This window comes from Leptonychotes weddellii, chromosome 5 (assembly GCF_054177405.1).
Source record: "Leptonychotes weddellii isolate Sample4059 chromosome 5, ASM5417740v2, whole genome shotgun sequence".
Taxonomy (NCBI): domain Eukaryota; kingdom Metazoa; phylum Chordata; class Mammalia; order Carnivora; family Phocidae; genus Leptonychotes; species Leptonychotes weddellii.
Window position 1 is genome coordinate 92,287,050 of NC_138373.1, and position 15,292 is coordinate 92,302,341.

Sequence of the window (15,292 nt, forward strand, 5' to 3'; positions counted from 1 at the left end):
TCCATGTATTTGAGTTCTTTCCGACTTTTCTCTTGTGATTGAGTTTTAGTTTCAAAACATTGTGGTCCAAAAATATGCAGGGAATGATCCAATCTTTTGGTACTGGTTGAGACCTGATTTGTGACCTAGGATGTGATCGATTCTGGAGAATGTTCCATGGGCACTAGAGAAGAATGTATATTCTGTTGCTTTGGGATGGAATGTTCTGAATATATCTGCGAAGTCCTTTTGGGCCAGTGTGTCATTTAAAGTCTTTATTTCCTTGTTAATCTTTTGCTTAGGTAATCTGTCCATTTCAGTGAGGGTGATGTTAAAGTCCCCTACTATTATTGTGTTGTTGTCGATGTGTTTCTTTGATTTTGTTATTATTTGGCTTATGTAATTGGCTGCTCCCATGTTAGGGGCATAGATATCCTTCCTCATCTCTTATTATAGTTTTGGTGTAAAATCTAATTTGTCTGATATAAGGATTGCTACCCCAGCTTTCTTTTGATGTCCATTTGCATATTAAATGGTTTTCCACCCCCTCACTTTCAATCTGCGGGTGTCTTTGGGTCTAAAATGAGTCTCTTGCAGACAGCATATAGATGGTCTTGTTTTTTTTTTTAATCCAGCCTGATACCCTGTGTCTTTTGATTGGGGCATTTAGCCCATTTACATTCAGGGTAAGTATTGAAAGATATGAATTTAGTGCCATTGTATTGCCTATAAGGTGACTGTTACTGTATACTGTCTCTATTCCTTTCTGGTCTGTGCTATTTTTAGGCTCTCTCTTTACTTAGAGGACCCCTTACAATAATTCTTGTAGGGTTGGTTTCGTGTTTGCACATTCATTTAGTTTTTGTTTGTCCTGGAAGCTTTTTATCTCTCCTTCTATTTTCAGTGACAGAGTAGCTGGATATAGTATTCTTTGCTGCATATTTTTCTTGTTTAGTGCTCTGAATATATCCTGCCAGTCCTTTCTGGTCTGCCAGGTCTCTGTGGATAGGTCTGTTGCCAGTCTAATGTTTCTACCATTGTAGGTTACAGACCTCTTGTCCCAAGCTGCTTTCAGGATTTTCTCTTTGTCTCTGAGACTTCTAAGTTTTACTAAGAGATGTCAGGTTGTTGACTTATTTTTATTGATTTTGAGGGGTGTTCTCTCTGCTTCCTGGATTTTGATGCCTGTTTCCTTCCCCAAATTAGGGAAGTTCTCTGCTATAATTTGCTCCAATATACCTTCTGCCCCTCTCTCTTTCTTCTTCTTTTGGGATCCCAATTATTCTAATATTGTTTCATCTTATGGTATCACTTATCTCTCAAATTCTGCCCTCATGATCCACTAGCTGTTTATCTCTCTTTTTTCTCAGCTTCTTTATTCTCCATCATTTGGTCTTCTATATCACTAATTCTCTCTTCTGCCTCATTTATCCTAGCAGTTAGAGCCTCCATTTTTGATTGCACCTCATTAATAGCCTTTTTGATTTCTACTTCCCATCTCCCTGGTCTCTGGCTGCACTCTGTGCTCACCCGGCCTGTGACTGAGCGTTTCTGTCTCTGGCACCCAACCCCGTTTGGAGTCTCCAAACCCAGCAGATTCTTGCAGTGCGCTCCTGCGCTGCTCCTCCCAGGGGAGGAAGGGGAGTCTCCCTGGATCTGCCACTTGTTGGGTCCTTGCTGGAAGAGCAGTGGCCCGACTGTGCCACGGATCACTGTTTATGGCAACCCCGAGCTGAGAGTCCCCTCCTTGGCTCTGTCTCTGCAGCCAGCTTCCCTGCTCCGATACTTGGGAGCTCTGCTGCACTCAGGCACTCCCGGTCTTTCTGTGACTCCGAGGGTCCTGAGACCACACTGTCCCACGAGGGTTCCATCCCCCGCTTAGCCACTGGAGCGACGTCCCTCAGCAGAGCCGACTTCTAAAAGTTCCAATTTTGTGCCCTGCTGCTCTATCACTTGCCAGAAGCGGCTGACAGAGGCCCCCTCCCCCGCTGTCTATCTTCCCGATATCGCCTCGGATTCACTTCTCTGCACATCCTACCTTCCAGAAAGTGGTTGCTTTTCTGTTCAGAGAGTTGCTGCTATTCTTTTCTTCGATCTCCTTTTGATTTCGTAGGTGTTCAGAATGGTTTGATCCCTATCCAGCTGAATTCCCAAGACCAGACAAAATTTAGGTCTCCTACTCCTCTGCCATCTTTCTCCTCCTCTTCCATCTATTTTTGAAGGCAAGAACTTTTCATGTCTACAGTGTTCTGACAACAGTATTTATTATCTATAATACTGAAAAAATTATTTCCAGCCATCCTGAGATTATATTTGTACATTGTCCAAATACTCTGGGATATGTGTTGTCGGTTTTAGATATTTTAGTTTAAAAAATTTACTTATTTTTTATTAATACATTTTTCCCCTGCTGAGTGTAGAGCATTGCTATGCAAACTTTTGTAAGCCAAAATTGTGTCAAGTAAAAAACCGATTACTATTAATTTATATTGAAAAATTTTTGAGCATTCCCAGGCCCCCAAAATAACCTCTCTTAGGCTTTTATGATACCTTAGGACAAATCTTGCTAACAGAGGCATGAAATAAATCCAGATAAAACACAGATGCTCGCACAGTTCAAAGCTATGGCAGCTTGAGGCTGACATGCTGAGTGTAGTTCCTGGGGAAGGTGCTTGGCAGGACCACTCATGCTATTTCTGGTGCACACTGCCTCTGTAACAGCTCTGCTGCAAAACAAACACTGAATGCTGTTTCTGCTTTTTTTTTTTTTTTTCCGTAAAAGTGAAAATTCTCTTCAAATTTCTTCTCATTAACAAAAGCAGGTACTGCTAATGTAGGTCTTTTGTAAAAGTGAAGTGGTGTACTGTGCACTTTTGAAAAACGGGGTGGGGGATACCTGTAGTCTCTTTTCTATTTGGAATTCAATGTCTGCTTTGAAATTGTTCTTATTAATTATAAAATCTAGAATTGCCTTGTTAGGGGAAGTCTTGTCATTCAATTCTCTCCATTTCCAAATTAGGAAATATATCCATAGAGGTGATGTAGGTTTCTTTATCATGGTCATCTAGCAAGCTAGTGGTAGAGCAAGCACTAGAAAAAAAATGGATTACCTGACCAGAATAGAAAATGTAGAAAAAGTTTCCTTTGCCAGGTATTGAGTGAAGGGAAAATTGCTATTATATATAATTACTTACTCCTGTAAGTACTTTAACCTTGGTTAACAATACAAAGTAGTTGCAGGTTCTCATTGCTTACATATATACTCCATTTAAGGCTAGCAGAGCAATGAAGCAAATTTGTAAAACTATATTAAAACTTCTTGAGTTCGTAAAAATATATTCTGAAGAGGTTTTCTTCAAAATTAGAGGCTGAGAGTAAGAGATGTCTCACAAATTGCAGTTTTTGTGGATGTACAAGAATTGAAAGTGGTCCCCAAAGGTTACTAAGAGCCTCACTATGAATGAAAAAATGGAATCATCAGTGCACAGCCTGGGTAAGCAATAATGTCACATCCTGACATTACCACACCATCAAAGCTGCGGAGAAAAAGCAAGCTGGGCAGCAACAGCTGTATTTCCAAATGGTGAAAATGTTAAAATGTTGCAGAGATCAGTGGAAGTTATTTATATTCACCAGAAAGGTACACTGATGAAGTGGGTTTCATTTAATTAATATTCTACAAGAACAAGTCCTTCAAGATTTAGAGACCATGTGAATGAGGACATGAACTTCCTGTTTTTTCTTTTCTCTTTTGACAAAGACTATTTTTAAACCTGGGCCAGAAGTCTTATGGTCAGCCTTTGGTTACATACTCAATCACTCAACAGACCTGGAAGAACTTTCACATTGCCTTGTAAATTCTGTGAGGGTAGGGATTTCTGTTTGTTTTGCTCACTGTTATAACCCTGTATCCATAATAGTGCCTGCAACACAGTGCATGTTCAATCAATATTCATTAAATAAACACATTATTTCTCTAATAATATTCCCCTCTTATATCGTATTTCATTTAGTTCTTACCATCTCTTGCCTGGGTTGTCATAGCAGCCTTCAATCCAGTTTCCTTGACTGTGGTCTTATCCCTATTTCTCATCTATGTTTCAGTCTAGAGCCAGATCGAAATGTAATTCTTATCTTGCCACTCTATAGTCTAAAAGTCTTCAAAAGTTCACCATGAATTGCAGGATCAAGCTAAAGGTTTTTAAAGTGGTATATGAGGTCCTCCATGATCTGACCTAAGTCCTCTCCAAGTGCATATCTCAGTGCTAGCTGCGTCACCCTTTATGTCCCAATAACCACAAATTGCATTATTGTTCTCTACACATACCAGAAGTTACTTTAACTGTCTTTTGGTTGGGGAACGTGAAGACAGAGTTTCATATTGATGGATTAGGGCTGCAACAATGAAAATAAAATTGCTTTCTGTCATAAATAAGAAAAAAAAGAGTGAGAAGAGGATGTGTGAAGAGATTAGAGAATGAGAAAGAAGAAGGGATACAGGGAAGGGCCAGCTCTGGAGAAGGATCTTAAGGCAACATGGTGGCAAGCCTAGACCATGAGGGTGAGGGCACTTCCCCTCCTCCCCACATAAAAAAACAAAAAAACTCCCTGTAGAGAGCAATGAAGAGGGGCCTCAGAAACAGAAATGGCTAATATTAAATTTTGTATTGTTGCTTTTTCTGTGCTTAATTTCCTTTCTGTTAACCCAACAATTTCAGCAAAATTCTCTGTTCTCCTGGGAGTAACTAAAAGAGAGCAGGTCTAGCCTGGCTAAGCTGTGCAAGAAGTGAATAGGTTCCATGGGAGGCAAATCATTATGAGGGGGCAGCTGAACCTTCAGGTAAAGCAGGAATCCAGAAAAAGGGGCATATTGGTACAATGCAATTCTTTAATAATCCTCTAAGGAAAAGTTGGGGTTCTTCATCCCTCCAGGCAGTATATGAAGGAAGGCTTGTTGAGACGCTACAGGAGGAAGTTATGACTCTAAAATGTTGGAAGACTTGGGAACATGCAGGTGGTTAATACTTGGGTTTCATAGAAGAAAAGTGGCATAATTTCCCTTGAGCTTTTCCAGGATGCACTAATCTTCAGAACAGATGCTTCCATTTAGGCAAGTGAGCACCATGGGAAAGGATTTTTTTGGTAACTTTCACAGAATGTTTCTAAAGCTGCTAAATTGAAAATCTGTTCTGCATTATTTTGCTTAACTCCGGGGACTATGTTTGTAGAAGAGCTAATCCATCATTTCCCTATGAGAGTTCTGCTGACATTATAGAAAAGGTGAATAACACTACTCTTGGGTGTTCACTCATTTATGGTGGCCTCTGAAGTATAATGTCAAGAAAACTTATAGATTATTTTTAAAAGAAAAGCATGACGGTTAGCTTATTGTATTTGGGATGGAGGGTCATTTTTTCCCCAATGAAGAGTCCTAACTGACTAAAGAGTCAGCTTAGGAGCAGTATCATTATTGCTGTTATATCTCATCTGCAATCTAATTTCCATATTTCTGCAAAATATCCACTTATGCAAACTCATTTATTGAAACTCCAAAACATTTTAGCTCTCTATAAAATGTTTGGGACTATTGTGGTATAAACTTTTGTTGTTTTCTTTTCAATATCTGTATATTTATACCTCTTTCAGTTTGGGTTCGGTGAAGAAATAAAATGTTCGCTTAAGAATTTTAAGTATAGGCAAATGGCAGGAAATTAGAGCTTATGAAGTTGGATGAGCTGAAGTTGTTTGGAGGAGTGAAGTTCAGAGGGATTCCATTGAATATTTGGCATTTTAGGGCACTTACATAAATTTAAATATGGATAGTATATTAGATGATATTATGAGTTATTAACTTTTTAGGTGTGATGATAGTCTATAGTTATGTAAGACAGGCATATTGAAGTCTTCAGAATGAAGTGTTAAGTCTGCAATTTACTTTCAAGTGGTTTTGCAAAATAAATCACACATACAGAAGGCAAATGTGGTAAGTCTGGAAGTGTTAAATGCGTGTTTTTGTACTGTTCTTTCAAATTTTATGAAGATCTGAAACTTCTAACAATTGGAAAAAGGAAACGAATTCTGTCATTCATTAAGCTCACCTTGTTAGCAGAGCAGGTGCTATTATTGCCAGTCTATGAATGCTCAGGATGGCTCCTTTACAGACCAGTACCACTGATTGTCATAAGGGACCTGGGGTAACAGCCTCTAGGGAAGGGTGGTTCACAGCATCATAACTTATTGGACGAGGCACTCAACATGTTAGTACTGATCAAACTTGAGATATATACTAATAAGAACTATATTTCATTGAATTTAAGATGTGAAGTATTTTTAAATGCATCTTAAATTTATATATAACCAAGAAGGAAAAAATTTATTCATTTTGTATAATGCTTTCGAATGGTAATTTAAGGAAGGATCCCAATATGAGATGTTAAAATATGAAAACAAGCATGAGTCCTAGAATCAATAAAGTACAATATTCCCCAAGGAAATGGGTGATTATGTCAGAGAATTCCATCTAGATCTAGTCATCGTCCCATTTATTGCACCTCTGAGCAAAAATTATTAAGAATTTTAATAATGATTCAGCCATAAGGTCTCCTGCCAGGGGCACACACATGATTGGAACTAGTGGTCATAGAAGTAGTGGAGCAAAATGGTACAGAAAGATTGTGTAGAAGAAAGAGGAGGTTTTGACTGCCATCACGCATTTGGATCCTGTGCCATTGGGCCATGAAATGTTCTCAGTTTTGGGATATAAATAGGAGTTTTTTTTCTAAGTCATAATAAATAGTACAGGTGAGAAATAATAAAAACAAACAAATGACAAAATATTAACTACAGCCAAACACTGCACAGAGTAAAATCACAGAAAAAAGTCAAGTTAAAAAAACAACACTCTTCCCCTTAAAAAAAAAAAAAGCACCTGATTCCTGGCAGCACTAAGACCTGGTGGTGGTCATATTGTTCAAGATATTTCCTGCCTCTTTCCATGGGAGGATTATACATCCTTTATCTGTTTGACTCAGGAGTGGCCATGTGACTTGCATTGGCCAATGAAATGGGTGGGAATGCCATGTGTCACTTTGTGCATAGGTTTTAAAAGTGAGTTCATAGTCAGCCATGAGACCCAAAGAGGGTCAGTTTTATAAGTCTGGATCTTGCAGGAAAAGCAATGATGGGGGCAGAGTTGCAGCAAAACAATTGTGGGCATGCAACTTCAATAAACAGTAGACCTTATTTTTAAAATCTTTGAATTTTTGGAGTTGTCAATACAACATAACAGCATTAGGTGACTATTACTTCGACTAAGAAAAATTTGGTATCAGAAATAGTCAATGAACACAGTCACATAACAATGACAATGTCTAATAACATTCTAAAGAAATTTATTGCAGATTAGAATTGCTAGAACTAAGTACTTTTGACAAAAGTGTATCTGCAAAATTTGTCATTTCTTTCCAATTCAGGGCAGCTGAGTTATTAAGATAGCCATAAAATAATGCTTATTCACTATATACTTGGGGTTGCTTGGTAAAACAGATAATCATCATTAAAAAACCACTTAATGGAAACCAATATTAATTAACCAATATTAATGTTGAGGTGGTAAAATAATAGAAATCATCATTTATTTAGCATTTGTTATATGCCATACACCATTCTATGCTCTTTATACGTGTAAACTCATCTACCCTCATGGTAAATCTATGAGGCATTTTATCAATGAATAAATAAAAGTCCCAAGAGATTAAATAGTGAGCCCACTGTCACACATTTAGTAATGCTAGAACTAGAGTTAAAATTGGAGGAGGCACTCCTCTGAGCAGCATACTTAGCCCCAGTGAGGTAGTTTAGTTGTAAGTAATGTGTAATGTGGGGCACATAACCTGTAACGTGGAGAGTTTGCAGTTGTGACCATGTCAGTTATGGTAGAAATGTCATTGCTAGGAACGTAAAAGATTAAAAAAATTAGTAGTTCATGGGAAATGTATTACTTGGGATAATTACCTTTTGCTTCCCTTCCACACATAATTGAAATATATATTGAAAGGCCCTGATGTCATTTTTAAATTATCTGGCTTCTGGATGTTGTTCTCTGATAAACATTTCACAACTAGAGTAGAGATGTTCCATTATAAAGATCCAAGTAGCTCTGAAATTGGGTCCATTATGACCTGCCCATTTGAACAGCATATACCTTCCTTCAAAGATCAACAACGGAATAAATGTCTGACACTGAATACATGTTAGATCCTTAGCATGGTTGATTTGGCATTCATATTTGAAATTGGTGCTTGTTTTGTCTTTTTAAAGCTATTTGAATTCATATAGTCTATCACATCTGGTCTGTCAAGTCCTTGGCTCTGGATTTATACCACCCTGCTAAGGAGCCCACCCAGTTCAAGTCTGAGGATGACTTTCAATTCCCATGGGTGCCATTACTCCTCAGTTTTTTGCAACATTCCAGGCTGTTTTAAAAAGAGCAGGCCTCAGGTGGCTCAGTAGGTTAAGCATCCAACTCTTGATTTCGGTTTAAGTCGTGATTTCAGGGTCATGATTATTAGGGTCGTGAGATGGAACCCAACAGGCTCCATGCCCAGTGCGGAGCCTGGTTAAAATTCTCTCTCTGTCTTAAAAAAGAAAAAAAAAAAAAGTGGCAGGCCTCTCTAGACTGGGAACTAAAGATTCTTTGTGTATATGATACGTCAATCTCATTTGCTCTTGAGCTAGCTGAATTTTGTTGATTGGCAGTTATTTTCCATGCAATTGAAACTAACCAATTTCCTTCTTCCCTCCTTCCCTCCTCCTCCTCTTTCTGTCCTTCCCAACCTCTTTAAAATCTTTTTTTCATGTGGAACCAGTGGTGTGATGGTAAGTATTTAATAACTTTCTTTCTTTCTTTCTTTCTTTCTTTCTTTCTTTCTCTCTCTTTCTCTTTCTCTCTTTCTCCTTTTCTCCCTTTCTTCCTTTCCTTTCCTTTCCTTCTTTCCTTCCTTCCAACAACTGGCTTTCTGAAAGAAAGAGATGAAAGTTCAGTTTGTACTGTGTGCAAATTTCTGGGTATAAATACTCCCATCATAGACAATTTTAAGTTACTAACATAATGTAATGAATCATGGAGTTGGGAAGAGGTGTGTCCAGTTGGCTCTCCTGAGGTCGTAGGAACTAGCACGAGTACAACACTGTGCAATCCAGATTTCTTCATTTTCATGATGGTATTTTTACTGGCATAATTTCTTACATGTATTCAAAGAAACAAACTAAAACATCCACTTTGAAAAATTAATGAACACTTAGAGGTTCCTCTTTCTCAATCCATAAAATGTAAGCAAAAGATTATATTTAACTTATAATTTTTGATTAAAAAATTTAAATTAAACTGAACTAGGCAAATAAATTCATAAAGTTCAGAATTAAAAATAATGTAAGAAAGTGTAAATTGAGTAAAATATTTAAATTTAAGTTTCTGATCATTAAAAAGAGCCACATATTTTGTAGTGAAGACAGACTACCCTAATTTTACCTAACAGTTTTGTTAAATTTATCCTGTATTCTTAAATAAAGTGGGAATGGCAGACTGATGCTTTCTAATGTTATATGAGCTCTCAAGGATTCCTGGTCATCTTGTAATCTATTTTTATGAACTTCCAGTTCATTCATTGTAAAAGGCCTTCTAAAACTTTCCTGTTTGTCGCAAATCCTATCCAGCTGTGTCATTTCAATCTTCTATTTCCTCCAATTCTTGGAGAAAAATTACTTATAGTAAATCCAAGATCACATATATCTTCTTCCAAAATCAAATAAGCTGAAAGTTTTATGTTAAATTCCTTCAGAATAAGGTTGCAAAATAACTTCAGTCTTTCTCTCCTAGATATGGCCAAGCTGGACCATGTCCTGCCCTTTCCCGCCCCGTGCTTAATTTATGGTTTTTTATTTCCTTTTGGGAGTAGTCTTCATCCCCCATTTGTCTAATACCTTCTGGTTGAAATCCTGATGAAAAAGTGCCATTTCCATCCCAATCTTGTTATTGGGAAATTAAAAAAAAATCATAATTATCTATGTTCTTACTTTTTATATAATTGTATAAATATGTATTATTTAATATTAATTAAGGATTTGTAAAAATTAATCATATTGTTCTCAGCAAGGAAGAACCCACTCATTAGGCAAAATTCCTTTGACTTTCAAAACTCTACCTTATAAGAGTAGTTCTGGTTGCTTTCAAGAGCCATTTCCATATTAAAATTCACTTATGGATAGGAACAGTTAAATTATTCATTAAGGGTAATTTTCTCAGAAGATATAAAGTTGCTAAATTAAAAGCAAGTTTCACAATGGAAATGTTATCTTAGCATTAACTCTGGCATAGATAAGTTAGACTTAATGCCCATTTTCTGAAATATTGATTAGTACATCAATGAAAATTCCATTAGGGTATTATAAAGTTGTTAATAAACTCATTTGATCTCCATTTTTCCCTTCAGGAAGGATTGGATGTATTAGAACTCAGGTTTTTTCCTTCATTTTGCCAAATTTTCAGTCAGTTTTCACAGAGTGCCGCTTTAAAGATATTCCCAATGTGGTAGATTTACTTTAATGGATTTCTGAGTAGAGTGGAATCAATGGAAGACTTGGCTGCCTGTATTGTTTTCTTCTCTAGCTAAAAGCCATATTTTGTTTTTACAGCAGAGTTGCCTATGTGCAATGTCATTAAGATACCCCTCAGTGGAAGTAACAATGTTTAATAGGAATTTAATGAAATTAGATTTTATAATTATAGAGATCTTATGATTTGTTTTTGTTTTCAGATTTTAAGAGCATCATAATATTATATCTGGAAGAAACTGCATAGGCATTCTGGTTCAGTATTCTCCTCAGTATTGGTAAGGTTTTTACCGCTTCTGATAGATAGCTTTCAATTTTGTGTTTAAACTTGTCCACTATGAAGAACGGTTTACTTCCTGAAGTAGTCTCTTTGAAATTTTTAGCTACTTGAATGTGTTATATACTTGAAACAATGCAGTAAAAACTCTGTTCTTTTTCCCAATGACTACCCTTCAGATATCTGAGTGCCATTTTGTTTTGTTTTTTTTTTTCTTTTTACCTCTCATTTCCAGACCTTTATCATGATGGTCTCATTGTTTTGGATGCCTCTTTGTGGAAGTGAGACTCAGAGCTAACTATAACATTCCATATGTCATCTGGTCAATAGGGAGACAATGGGATTATTATCTCCCTTGATCATGATCCTCTGTCACATAGTAGTTGATCAGTTATCAATGTTGAATTAAAGAATAATACTATCCATGGTTCTATTTGTTAGTAGTTTTGTGGCTATTTATTGAATTTGAGTTCAACTAAACTTCAAGGAGAAATTTTACATTATTGGTGTCCATATTGTGGATCACTGGAATGAGAATTCAAGAAATAACCAAATCCTTCTATTCATCCTGAAATTTATTTAAATTTTGATTCTAACATATTCTTTCCAAATTTTCATCTTTAAATTTGATATACATGTTTTATAAATAAATACCAACACTGTGGATAAAAATTTTGAGAAATTAGTCCTATAGATTTAAATTTATTGAAATTGGCTTTTTTGGATCTTTTTAAAAATTTACTTCCTTTACTTGAGGTTCATCTCCCTGTTCTGTGGAAGCAGGTGGTTGGGGTGGCTAAGAGCACAGGTTCTTTGTCAGTCTGCCTTGTTTGAAGTCTGGTTCCAGCAGTAATAAGCTATGTGATGTTTGGCAAGCTACTTAACCTCTCTGTGACTTTGGTTTTTCATGAAAAATAACTGAAAAAAAAAAAAAGGAAATAATAACTACCTGGCTCAGAATTCTTATGAAGGCCAAGTGAGGGAATACATGTAAATGACTTATAATAATTTCTGGCACTCCATTTTACTCTTGTAAAAAATTATTTATTTATTTATTTAAATTAAAGTATAATTAACATATAGTGTCATATTAGTTTTACTCTTACTAATTCTTCTTAATGCCAGAAGATGTGAAATGAAAAATACTGCTTTTCTTCTCTTGTCTTTAGATCATTTTCCCCAACAAGCAAGTCTATTTTATCCCTTTTTTCTTTTTTTTTGAACATAGTTTTAAAAAACTTAATTATGTACATGTATTATGGAACATCAGTGGTCCTCAAGATAGCACAAGATGTTTTGCTGCCAGTTAATTTAGTCCCAGTTTATAGGAAACATATCCTAAAGTAATGTGTTGAATTCTTTACTTTGAATTTTTCTTCTACCTTAAAATTCTTCACTACCATAAACTTTTTCTGGGACTTCAGTCTAAAGAAATAAGGATAAAGCAGGAAAACAAAGTGTGCATGAAAATATTCATGGTAGCATTATTCATAATAAAAATAAAAACTTAAATGTTCAAAAATAGGAAAATGTCTAAATGATATCTATATATCTGTTATATTATGTAGCCATTTAAATTATTGTTATTAATGAATTATTATAAATTATTAATTTATATTGACAGTGAAGAAGTTTACATTGATGTGGATGAATACCTCTATCATAAGGAGAAAGAGAAAAATGGGTTATAAATTTGTTTTCACAGAATAATCACACCTATGCAAAGTAAACAGATTAACTCAAAATTATGCATAGAAAAAATTTAAAAAAGTAACTGTGAGATGTTAATACAGGTTTTCTTTAGTTAAAGGGACTATTAACCGTAATAGTGAGTATTGGTGGTAGTATACCAAATACATGCCAAATGAAGAGTTATTAATAACTAATAGCAACATATTTTGTTCTGAGAGCACCCATTTGTGATAATATGTGTGCTACAATATAACAATATTTTCTGCTAGCCAAGTTTTTTTTTTTTTGTATATAGGTAGATTTAATGTAATCATATTCCATTTGTTCTGCTAAAAGGCATCCTATTCCATAGAGGGTTCCATGGCTTCCAGGGGCGCTGCCTAATAAAAAAAATTTTGAGATGTGCTTGTTTCATAAGTAGACTACAGCAATTTACTTCTTTGGTTAGCTGGGTCATGTAGAGGGAGGATCAGGGAGCTTTTATCTTCTCATACTGGGAAGAATAGAATTTCACTCCTGTTTATTAAAGACCATCTGATGTATTAACAGCATAATCATTTACATTTTATTGAGAACATATGATGTTCCAGACACAGTGGTTACAAAAGCTGTAACAACTCTAACCTTTACAATGATGCTGTGAAGTGAACACTACTATTTCTTCTGCACTTCACAGCTGAGGAAATGGAGGCGCAGAGTAGTTAAATAAACAGCTAAAGTTTGCAAGCACAGATGTGTTTGAGTTGGCTGAGAATCTAACCCTGGCAGTAAGGTGTACTGACTTTCCTATAATATCACATTGCCTAAAATCAGAATAAGTTTCAAAATAGCAACTCTTTTTTTTGTTTCCTGTATTGCTTACATTATGAACATTATCTGTGATGTTCAAAATTTATTAAGTAAATTTTATCATTTTATCAGAAGAGAGTCCTCTATAAAGAAACAACAGATGTTTCTGAGTTTTTCCAGGAAATAACAAGGACAGAATGATTTGCAAAAAGGAGTTTATGTCAATAAATTCAGCAATCTTTGGTATATTCTATATTTTTTTTCTGTGTAGATACATGAATCTGTATTAATCTACTACTGTAAAATGACAGGTTAAAGTCTAGTACCTACCTTTTAAACTTTGTCCTTTCTTGATTGCAAGTAATTCATTAAAACATTCTACTTAGAGCCAACTTGGAGTGGGTACTATGTTAGGTTTGTGTGTACTGGGACAAATAGCACAGTGCCTTTAACCTCAAGGAACATATAGACATACAGATTTGGTCAACATTCACCCAATGATGTAGCAGGATCCTGACATGGTGTCATGTATTAAAACTCACAATGAGGGGCACCTGGGTGGCTCAGTTGTTAAGCGTCTGTCTTCGGCTCGGGTCATGATCCCAGGGTCCTGGGATCGAGCCCCACATCGGGCTCCCTACTCTGCAGGAAGCCTACTTCTCACTCTCCCACTCCCCCTGCTTGTGTTCCCTCTCTCGCTGTCTCTCTCTCTCTGTCAAATAAAATCTTTAAAAAAAAACAAAACAAAACAACTCACAATGACAAATAAGGCACAGTTTCTGGTCTCAGGGAGTTCTAAATAATTGGAATACAATATGATGATTACCAGTGGATTACATATAAAGTATCCAGTAGTACTGGGAATGGATTAGGAAGGCTTTAGAGAGGAGATGATACTAAAATTGTCTTAAAGATGAGTAGGAGCTTACCATGTATACAAATTGGAAATACCATACAAGAAAGACAGATCAGGAGCAGAGGCATAGTTATATAGGAAAACTTGGGGATGTTACAGGACTGTGAGAGGTTTAAAAGTGTCTAGACTAAGAATTGAATGTAATTTAAAAAAAGAATATATATATGTTTTAATTGTTTTATTTTCATCATGATAAGTATACTCTTTAATCCCCATACCTATCCCCCATCTGTCTATCCACCTCCCCTCTGGTAACCATCACTTTGTTCTCTATCACTAAGAGTCTGTTTCTTAGTTTCTCACTTTTTCTTTGCTCATTTGTTTTGTTTCTTAAATTCCACATATGAGTGAAATCATATGGTATTTGTCTTTCACTGACGGACTTATTTCACTTTGCATTATACTCTAGCTCCATCCACATTGTTGCAAATGGTAAGATTTCATTCTTTTTTAGACTATAAGAATATTTGGAGGGAGTAGCAGACAATGAGACTGAAATAATAGGGAAGGCTCATATCATGCCTAACCCTCATTTATTTTCTCATAATAGCATATTGTACACTAACTATATGTCAAGTATATATATATATATAAAGACACAGAATGTCTTCTTCATGCTGTGGGGATAGTTTGACCCTAAATTATTTTTTGAAATTTGTGCCCTTGAAGAAGAGTCAGCTTATGTGGAGGAGCATATGATTTTAATTTGGTCTTTCAAAGATTTGAGTGATTTGAGAAAAAACACATAAACCAGAGATTGTCCTGCTGTATTTATAAGAAAAAAATAGGAAAATTATCTAGAATATTTGAAATTTATATTTATTTTATTAAAGAGGAATAAAATTCTATGTCCTGAGAACATTTTGATCAGCTAAAGAGATTTTTTTTTTTATTCTTATGTTAAATCCCCATACATTACATCATTAGTTTTAGATGAAGTGTTCCATGATTCATTGTTTGTGCATAACACCCAGTGCTCCATGCAGAACGTGCCCTCCTCAATACCCACCACCAGGCTAACCCATCCT